Raw genomic sequence first — 10,440 nt, 5'->3', positions numbered from 1 at the left:
TATGGCTGATGAGGCTCATCTGTCGGTTATCCAGCCAACCCGACAAGTCTGAATTGTCCTTAGACTGTCCCCCGACGTGCATCCCCAAGAGTCTATGCATAGTTTTTCTCACATAATCAATATTGCTCAATGGGGGTAACATTCCCGGGAATTTATATAGTGCCCGGTCACACTTACGTCGTAGGGTCAACAGAGTATCGAGTTTTCAACCTGGTACACGTGGTGGCAAGCCACGGTACTTAATCCAGGGAACCTCGTATCTCAGATATTTCAAATTCATAAGCCATGTAAATAACTCAAAGTTCACATATCAACATTCTCAACATCATAATCATTCATCAATCCAAATCCCATTTCCAAGTTCATTTTAAAACCGTATTTCATTTATCACAAATCTTGCCATCAATATCATAACCAATGTCATCGACCTCAATCATCACCCCACAACATTATAATTAACCAGAATCATCATCAGATCTCAAACAACCTAATTGTCACTAAATTTCACCTTAATTTCAAGGATAACCCTCAAACAACTCACTAAATTCACCTCTAAACCAATACCACAGTTATTTCATCTTATTTCTTAAAATAACTTTCTTCCTCTTAACGGTTATATTCAATATCATTAACAACCTTAAACTCACCTTCCAATTCCCAAATCCTTAAATTTATACTCAATTTACTATTTTAAAGTATTTTTACTAGTTAATCAAATCTCATTTCATCACTAGAAAACAAATGAGTTTTAAAACCACAAGTTAACCAAATCATAAAAAAATCCAAATCTCTTTAATAATCTTTTTAAACATTCAAAACATACTTCTCTTATTAAAGATACTTAAATCAAAACCATTTTCGAAATCACGGTCAACTTCTTCGAAATTCTTAGAAAAATTTTGGCAGCACCTCCCCTAAAATTGGAGTTGGCCACCCATTACGGGTCCCCTCATTTCAACTTCGGCTCAATCAAAACCAACATTTCAAATTAACATTTCCAAAACCATTTTTTGCATAATCAATAAAAATCATTTTCAAACCAAGGTTCAAAATCAACCTGTTCAATCATTTTATTTTTGCCAGAAACTAAAAAAAATGATAAATCAATAATCAATTCAGCCACAATTTCAATCACAGCAGAAAGTCATTTTCAGCACAGAAATTAATTCACTTGCATTAATCCACTAAACTCATCAGGTATTCAACCCCAAAATATGTTAACTTTGAAACAAACCCCTACCTCAAAGTGTCGAAATCCAAGGAAATCAAACGCGACGATCCCCTTCCCTTTTCGTTTCATGGCAGCAGTGGCAATAAATCCACGACGGTAATGGTAATTACAGCAGAATAGAAAATCCAAATTGAATGGGTATCAAAAGTGAACACAACCCTGAGAATTTCAAAACAGGGCATATACTAGAATTAAATCAAAACAAGCATGGGAATGACAATAAAATCTACAAATGGAATGTAATCAAGGAGAAGAGCAAACCAGAATTGAGGTAGCAATATCAAACTTGTCAACAGCAGCTCTAACAGTTTCCTGATGGCCTCAACACCACCATAATGGTTCTAACAACAAACAGGAAAACAGAGTAGCAGTACTAAACAGAGACATAGGTTCCCTTAGCTAGAATAGGAGAAAAACAGAGAAACAGGATGGAACCAAGACAAGGATTAAAGCTTACAGTCTCTACAATGGAGGAATTGGGACCGAATCAACCACTTCCATGACAGCTCTGGGAACACAGCAACAATTTTGATCCCAATTGACAGCAGTGGCGGTGGTGGCATCTTCAACGGCGGTGGCTAGGGTTCCGATCGGCGGCAGGACTTGGCGGTGGCTTGGCAGGAGCGGTGCGATGGAGCTGCCACGAAGCCCCCCGCTCTCTCCCCTATACGGGTTTCCTTTCCCTTAGCTCAAGCCGGCGGCGGATTCAACCCCATCGACGACGGCCAGGGCTCCAAGGTGGACCGGCAGCGACGGCGACAGCTCGGCTGGACGGACAGCAGCAACGGCGACATGCTTCCCAGCTATGGATCCTCATCGGCGATGGCAATAGTTTGCAACAACAGGGACGTTCCTCCGCGACGGCACTAGCGCGGACTTCACGGACGGCGACGGCAGGGTTGACGGCAGCGAGCTTCTCCGCCCCTGGCGCTGCGCTCCCTTCCTTCTCTTCCGTCGGTGAGTGCGGAGCTGTGCGTGTGTGTTGTATTAATGAGAGGGTAGTGAGGCTGAGTATGTGTGGAGCTGAGGTGAAGGTGTGTGAGGGGGTAGCAGCACTGAATTAGGGATTGTGGGTGAGTAGTGTTATACTGAAAGGGATGAAAGAGGGGTGGCGGTGCAGCTGAGGCAAAGGAGTTTAGGGTTTAATTTAATTTGGGGCAAGGCAAATGTGAAATTAGGGGTTTTTAGATAAATTAGAATTTGGTAATTTTAATTAAATTAGAGTATAGAGTATCAATTAAAAATCTCATTTAATCCATTAAAATTACATTGAAAAATATTATTTGATTGTCAACTTACTGATTGGCATTTAATCATGTATTCTAATTTAAAATTAAGAATAATATAATTAATTTTCTTTGTTTATAAAAATTAAAGTATTAAATTTCAAAATCTCAATTATTTAACTAAATCGTATAAAATTCTTGTTTTATTACAACTGTTAAGCTATATAATTTAAATATAGAAAATTATTCAATAATTATAAAATTAAGTAAAATTTCTAATTTAATTATCAAAACTTGATTTAATTACTTTTAATAAAAAATAAAGTCTTTAATAAATAAGTAAATTGAAATTAACTCATAATATTATTTTCCAAAAGTTCTGGGTCTTACATCCTACCCACCTTATAAAAATTTTCGTCCTCGAAAATTAAAGTTATATACAAGATATTTCATAATTTTAATACTTTACTTTTGCATAATTTAGAAAAACAAGAAATCTTGACTTATATATAAATTTTCAAATACTGGATAAAAATACAGTGGTATGGAATATCAATAAATCTTTAAGATAGGTGTTTACAAAAACAAACTGGTATTCAAAGTGACAAAAGGTTGAAAAATAAGTTGGTATAAACAAACGGAATAACGTTTGCAAACAGATCTTGTACTAATTTTAAAGCTTCCACCTTCTAACTCCATAAGGGCATATCTACACTATTCCCAACTGTGCTTTATTGGGCAACTCGTCCAAAAGTTTTCAACCTCATCAATTATTCCACACACCTACTATTGGTCACAAGTCTAACATCTACAAAATCCTTTCGCATGAAGCAACGCTTCACAATATCTTGTGTCATCGCATACTTGTAAACTTCACATTCTATGTCTGCAAAACGTGTCCTAAAGAACTAGTGTATCGCTTGCTATATCTAAAGGACGCACTGACATTAAAACAAATTTCGAGTTTACTTAGAAGGACACAAGACCTCAGAAAAAAAAGACAAGTGAATAGAACAACCCTTACAAATATTTGAAGAACTATTGAGATCACAAGCAAATAAGGATATACAAACAATGAGATTACTAGAAATGAATCAATTGGCAACTACAAGGGTAACTCTTGAATCAAAGAAATTCGATAGAATTAATAAGAAGAAAACAGCGCATTAGTTTGAAGCAGATTCAAGTTGAGTCGAAGAAGTATGAGATTTTATAAAAGAAGAATGACTAAGGACGGTAGTGATGCATCGTAATAGAACAACTTCGGACAACCCCAAGGGTTTTATAGCTCATGATAGAATATAAGATCAATAATTGTGCTGCAAGAGTCTTAACATAGAAGTGTAAACAGATCAAGATATGTGTAAGGTACAAATTATGAAGCAAAGAAATATAAATTACATCTCAAGAAAAGAAAAAGCAAACGACACGTCAAATTACACGGCACGATTGGAACGCACAAGCCAATATGGCCTGATTAAAAGGAACACTTAACATTTTCAAAGATTCAAGGATTGATGTTGTACGGAATAAAATTTAATGTCATGTCAAAGAGTATAGAATTTATATAAGGAAGTGTAATAACCAGGATAGATACTCATACAGATTCAATAGTATTTTATAAAAATAAGAGGCGGATGTATGAATAGTTCAAACAACTTCAATGGAGACGATGAGAAAAAATGATACATTCGTTAGAATTGAATTCAAACTAAATTTAAAGTATAAGACTCATAAGAAGAGAGTGACCAAAGTCAACGACGTCGTTTACAAAATTTAAGACAATGTTTAGGAACATAATTAAGTGGAATATCTACAAAGAATAGATGAATTTAAGAAGAGGATTATCTTACTTTGTAAAAAGGAAAGATATGAAATAAATATTTAAAAGAACTAACAAAAGTATAGATGTTTGCGTTGCTTCAAAACATACCTGGGCCGAAATATATTACTGAGGTTCATAAAATGAAGCAAAATCTTCCTTCAAGAATCTCAAAATATGTTTAAGCATATAACCAAACAAAATATGCATAAATTGCAATAGGATTAGAAGGAAAATCAAGTTCTTGTACATCAGAACTATTCTTAAGGTAAAGATAGAATATATGAAATTTGAAAGATGGAATTTAATTAAGCTAAGAACCAAAAGTAATTTCTTAAAAATTCATAAATATTTGGTCAATTAGAGATATATAGTGAAATTGCAATAAAGTTGAAAGGAATCCAAATCTTGTTTCAAAAAAAAAGATTTGAGGTAAAGTCTCAAAATACATATGCTTTCAAGAACTCATATGAATAAAAGTATGCTAAGTTTAAAACATCTTCATCAGATTAAAAAGAGGGCTATGGACACAATTAGGCAAGAAAAGATTGACTTGAAATTTCTTTAAAAAGACTTAAAACCAAAATTCCAAGGTATTCTTGAAATCGCAACCTCATAAGGATATTTAAGGACATTGAGATGCGCTAAAAAGGAGAATCAAATCGTATTTCAAATAAGAAACTTAAATCAAAAGAATTTGATAGGACCAACAAAATGAAAAACAATGCAATATTTTGAAATGAGTTCAAGCTGAATAAAAGGAGCATGAGGTTTGCAGAAAAGAATATCTTAAATCCAAAACAAGGTTCACATAACTCAAGAGTACGATTAAAATACTTTTAAATGCATCATTCATAAAAGAATGGAAAACTTGTGAAAAATTCATTTCACGGCCTAAAAGAAAAGATAAGTAGCAAACATCTTTCAAAAGAATAACAAGAACTTGAACATGGCTTTATTCCAATATAAATTCAATTTGAAGTAAACTATGCAGAATTTCAAAAAGAAAAGATTTAATTTGGGTAAGAACAAAATTATATTTTCTCAAATACTTTGAAAAAGGTATTCAAATATTGACTAAATAAAAGCATGCATGAAACTGCAATCCAGTTAGAAGGAAACCTGAGATAAAGTTTTGCTCATAAAAAGGAATAGAAAATGCACCGTTCAAGTAAAACAATGCAAAGTCAATAATAACTTACACAAGAATAAACCAAAAGTTCTTTTTTTTTTTTTAAATTTAAAACAAGAGTGAATAGGACACTTAAAATCACAACCTTATAAAGATATTCAAGAGTATTGAAATGTGCAAAAAGGAAAATCAGTTCACAGAATATGACAATTCAAGCAAATTTGCAGCTAATTAAAAAAAATGCAATACTCTCAAGGAAAATAACTTAATCGATAGCAAGATCGCAAAGATCTCAATGATCACTCTGTTATTTCAAAGTACATGAGTTAAGAAAAAGAGTTTAAACAACATAAATCAGAAAGCATATAAACGAAGGGATAGGATTGGAAAATAGTCAAATTATTTTTCAAGAAAGGAATCTCAAACAAGGACTTCAAGGCACATCAAGGAGGAACAAGTCACATGTCATCAGCAGAATTTCGAGACAAATAACAGAATAACCTAAAAAATTAACTCCTAACGTTCCCAAATCGCATTACAAGCGTTACCTATTACTTCTATTTCGTCTATGATAACCCGTTAACCTTTCCGTACACAAAACTACCAACATTAAGTTGGCCAGACTTAACATCAACAGATATGTAACGGTAAGCTAACAACGTTAATCAATAGACAGTCATGTGTACAAAGCTCTAGTTCTTGTTATCTGGACAAGACCTACTACATGACAAACACTCAGAGTATGCAATGAAGCATAGTCAGTCATTTCCCAAGGCTCTAATCAGGATAAACTGCTCTGATACCATAATGTAACACCCAACCTTTAATACGTCATGATCGTACCAAAAATAAGGCGTTACTAACCTGCTTTCCTTACTAACTATTTAATATTGAGCCTTTAGTTTGAACTCGCATTTCAATCTTGAATAAAATACCAGAAAATTGCTTGGTATTCGTTAAAAATCATACATTAAGCATCACCAAATATTAATAATAACATAATTACCTATAATAACAAATCTTATACAAGTAAATCAAAAGAATTGTTCAGATGCAACACCTATCCCTCTGTATAAAATACAATCTTAAGCAACAAGCGAGGGAACACTATAAAAGCAACTTAACTCATATATAAAGCCAATAATCACCCACAGCTTCAAACTGACTCTTCGAACCTGTCACTGAAAAAGGTGGAAGATATTGGGGTGAGAACAAACCACACGTCCTCAGTAGGGATGGGAATACCATCAAAGTAAAGAAATACTTGCAAATAAAATTAACTCCATAATAAAGCAGTTTATTCTTAAAATAGCTTTTGGAAAAGTTTAGTGAAAAACTTATTTTAAAAGGGTGTTTAAAGAAAATTCTTTTAACTTACAAATCAGAAGGATTAATAGCTTAAAGAAACAAAAAGACCAAAGACATGCCTAGTGACTTTCTATCCAATTTACTTCGCTCACTACCATCTAAGTGGTACCATACATTAGAATACTCAAGCAATACCTAGTCTACCTGCCCCAACCTTCACTACCATATACCATGAACCACCCTCTTCACGCCTCCACCGAAAAGGGTTTCTCAAATAAACACACACATACAAGACAAACAAAGAAAATCACAGATAGGATTCAAGTACAGCAAGTAAGACAAGTAGCAGATAAACATGGCTAAGCAATTAGGCAAACCAAAACAACTGCACATTCAATCAAAACATACAAATGCATATGATGCATGCCTGTCCTATGGCTGATGAGGCTCATCTGTCGGTTATCCAGCCAACCCGACAAGTCTGAATTGTCCTTAGACTGTCCCCCGACGTGCATCCCCAAGAGTCTATGCATAGTTTTTCTCACATAATCAATATTGCTCAATGGGGGTAACATTCCCGGGAATTTATATAGTGCCCGGTCACACTTACGTCGTAGGGTCAACAGAGTATCGAGTTTTCAACCTGGTACACGTGGTGGCAAGCCACGGTACTTAATCCAGGGAACCTCGTATCTCAGATATTTCAAATTCATAAGCCATGTAAATAACTCAAAGTTCACATATCAACATTCTCAACATCATAATCATTCATCAATCCAAATCCCATTTCCAAGTTCATTTTAAAACCGTATTTCATTTATCACAAATCTTGCCATCAATATCATAACCAATGTCATCGACCTCAATCATCACCCCACAACATTATAATTAACCAGAATCATCATCAGATCTCAAACAACCTAATTGTCACTAAATTTCACCTTAATTTCAAGGATAACCCTCAAACAACTCACTAAATTCACCTCTAAACCAATACCACAGTTATTTCATCTTATTTCTTAAAATAACTTTCTTCCTCTTAACGGTTATATTCAATATCATTAACAACCTTAAACTCACCTTCCTATTCCCAAATTCTTAAATTTATACTCAATTTACTATTTTAAAGTATTTTTACTAGTTAATCAAATCTCATTTCATCACTAGAAAACAAATGAGTTTTAAAACCACAAGTTAACCAAATCATAAAAAAATCCAAATCTCTTTAATAATCTTTTTAAACATTCAAAACATACTTCTCTTATTAAAGATACTTAAATCAAAACCATTTTCAAAATCACGGTCAACTTCTTCGAAATTCTTAGAAAAATTTCGGCAGCACCTCCCCTAAAATTGGAGTTGGCCACCCATTACGGGTTCCCTCATTTCAACTTCGGCTCAATCAAAACCAACATTTCAAATTAACATTTCCAAAACCATTTTTTGCATAATCAATAAAAATCATTTTCAAACCAAGGTTCAAAATCAACCTGTTCAATCATTTTATTTTTGCCAGAAACTAAAAAAAATGATAAATCAATAATCAATTCAGCCACAATTTCAATCACAGCAGAAAGTCATTTTCAGCACAGAAATTAATTCACTTGCATTAATCCACTAAACTCATCAGGTATTCAACCCCAAAATATGTTAACTTTGAAACAAACCCCTACCTCAAAGTGTCGAAATCCAAGGAAATCAAACGCGACGATCCCCTTCCCTTTTCGTTTCATGGCAGCAGTGGCAATAAATCCACGACGGTAATGGTAATTACAGCAGAATAGAAAATCCAAATTGAATGGGTATCAAAAGTGAACACAACCCTGAGAATTTCAAAACAGGGCATATACTAGAATTAAATCAAAACAAGCATGGGAATGACAATAAAATCTACAAATGGAATGTAATCAAGGAGAAGAGCAAACCAGAATTGAGGTAGCAATATCAAACTTGTCAACAGCAGCTCTAACAGTTTCCTGATGGCCTCAACACCACCATAATGGTTCTAACAACAAACAGGAAAACAGAGTAGCAGTACTAAACAGAGACATAGGTTCCCTTAGCTAGAATAGGAGAAAAACAGAGAAACAGGATGGAACCAAGACAAGGATTAAAGCTTACAGTCTCTACAATGGAGGAATTGGGACCGAATCAACCACTTCCATGACAGCTCTGGGAACACAGCAACAATTTTGATCCCAATTGACAGCAGTGGCGGTGGTGGCATCTTCAACGGCGGTGGCTAGGGTTCCGATCGGCGGCAGGACTTGGCGGTGGCTTGGCAGGAGCGGTGCGATGGAGCTGCCACGAAGCCCCCGCTCTCTCCCCTATACGGGTTTCCTTTCCCTTAGCTCAAGCCGGCGGCGGATTCAACCCCATCGACGACGGCCAGGGCTCCAAGGCGGACCGGCAGCGACGGCGACAGCTCGGCTGGACGGACAGCAGCAACGGCGACATGCTTCCCAGCTATGGATCCTCATCGGCGATGGCAATAGTTTGCAACAACAGGGACGTTCCTCCGCGACGGCACTAGCGCGGACTTCACGGACGGCGACGGCAGGGTTGACGGCAGCGAGCTTCTCCGCCCCTGGCGCTGCGCTCCCTTCCTTCTCTTCCGTCGGTGAGTGCGGAGCTGTGCGTGTGTGTTGTATTAATGAGAGGGTAGTGAGGCTGAGTATGTGTGGAGCTGAGGTGAAGGTGTGTGAGGGGGTAGCAGCACTGAATTAGGGATTGTGGGTGAGTAGTGTTATACTGAAAGGGATGAAAGAGGGGTGGCGGTGCAGCTGAGGCAAAGGAGTTTAGGGTTTAATTTAATTTGGGGCAAGGCAAATGTGAAATTAGGGGTTTTTAGATAAATTAGAATTTGGTAATTTTAATTAAATTAGAGTATAGAGTATCAATTAAAAATCTCATTTAATCCATTAAAATTACATTGAAAAATATTATTTGATTGTCAACTTACTGATTGGCATTTAATCATGTATTCTAATTTAAAATTAAGAATAATATAATTAATTTTCTTTGTTTATAAAAATTAAAGTATTAAATTTCAAAATCTCAATTATTTAACTAAATCGTATAAAATTCTTGTTTTATTACAACTGTTAAGCTATATAATTTAAATATAGAAAATTATTCAATAATTATAAAATTAAGTAAAATTTCTAATTTAATTATCAAAACTTGATTTAATTACTTTTAATAAAAAATAAAGTCTTTAATAAATAAGTAAATTGAAATTAACTCATAATATTATTTTCCAAAAGTTCTGGGTCTTACACGTATCCTATACATCTGATTCGCTGTAAAGGCGAGGCCTACTTTGTTCCATAATAGCCAACCCTTTTTCAGCAACCGAAACTTGCTTCTCAGTCACAGAAGCTTATCTCTCAACTGATTCAACCTGCCTCTGAACCACGTCATGTAGTTTGTTAGACAGATAACTACCTTCTTTCACAGCATCGGCCATCGTAGTAATTTCCAAAGCAACTTTCTCCTATTGTGCCTCCAAAAATTCATTTATAGGAGACTTACGCTTTATTCCTCTTGACGTTAAAGTCCCTCCTAATTAATTTGGCTGACTATGAGGAGACCTTGGTGAATTTAAATTAGCAGAAAACATTGGGAAAACGAGTCATTCAAGTTAAAGGGATCTCTAATAAGTTGTTGAATTCTTTCTCGTGAAGTAGCAGCTCCTTTACTGGTAGCTCTATCAGCTCTG

The 10,440-nt window shown here is 35.3% G+C and overlaps 2 long non-coding RNA genes across 2 annotated transcripts; both read right to left on the bottom strand.

Moving 5' to 3' along the window:
- Window positions 1-920: 920 nt before the first annotated feature.
- Window positions 921-2,396, bottom strand: LOC130960406 (uncharacterized). Its single transcript, XR_009079089.1, has 3 exons — window positions 1,689-2,396; window positions 1,493-1,572; window positions 921-1,390 (listed from the first exon to the last, which is right to left on the bottom strand). It is a non-coding gene; the product is annotated as an uncharacterized LOC130960406 (long non-coding RNA).
- Window positions 2,397-8,105: 5,709 nt separating this feature from the next.
- Window positions 8,106-9,030, bottom strand: LOC130960407 (uncharacterized). Its single transcript, XR_009079090.1, has 3 exons — window positions 8,841-9,030; window positions 8,645-8,724; window positions 8,106-8,542 (listed from the first exon to the last, which is right to left on the bottom strand). It is a non-coding gene; the product is annotated as an uncharacterized LOC130960407 (long non-coding RNA).
- Between the last annotated feature and the right edge of the window lie 1,410 nt (window positions 9,031-10,440).

The sequence above is a fragment of the Arachis stenosperma genome, chromosome 2 (assembly GCF_014773155.1).
Source record: "Arachis stenosperma cultivar V10309 chromosome 2, arast.V10309.gnm1.PFL2, whole genome shotgun sequence".
Classification (NCBI taxonomy): domain Eukaryota; kingdom Viridiplantae; phylum Streptophyta; class Magnoliopsida; order Fabales; family Fabaceae; genus Arachis; species Arachis stenosperma.
The sequence above is the reverse complement of the archived record's forward strand: the minus strand, read 5'-3'. Positions and strand labels throughout refer to the sequence as shown.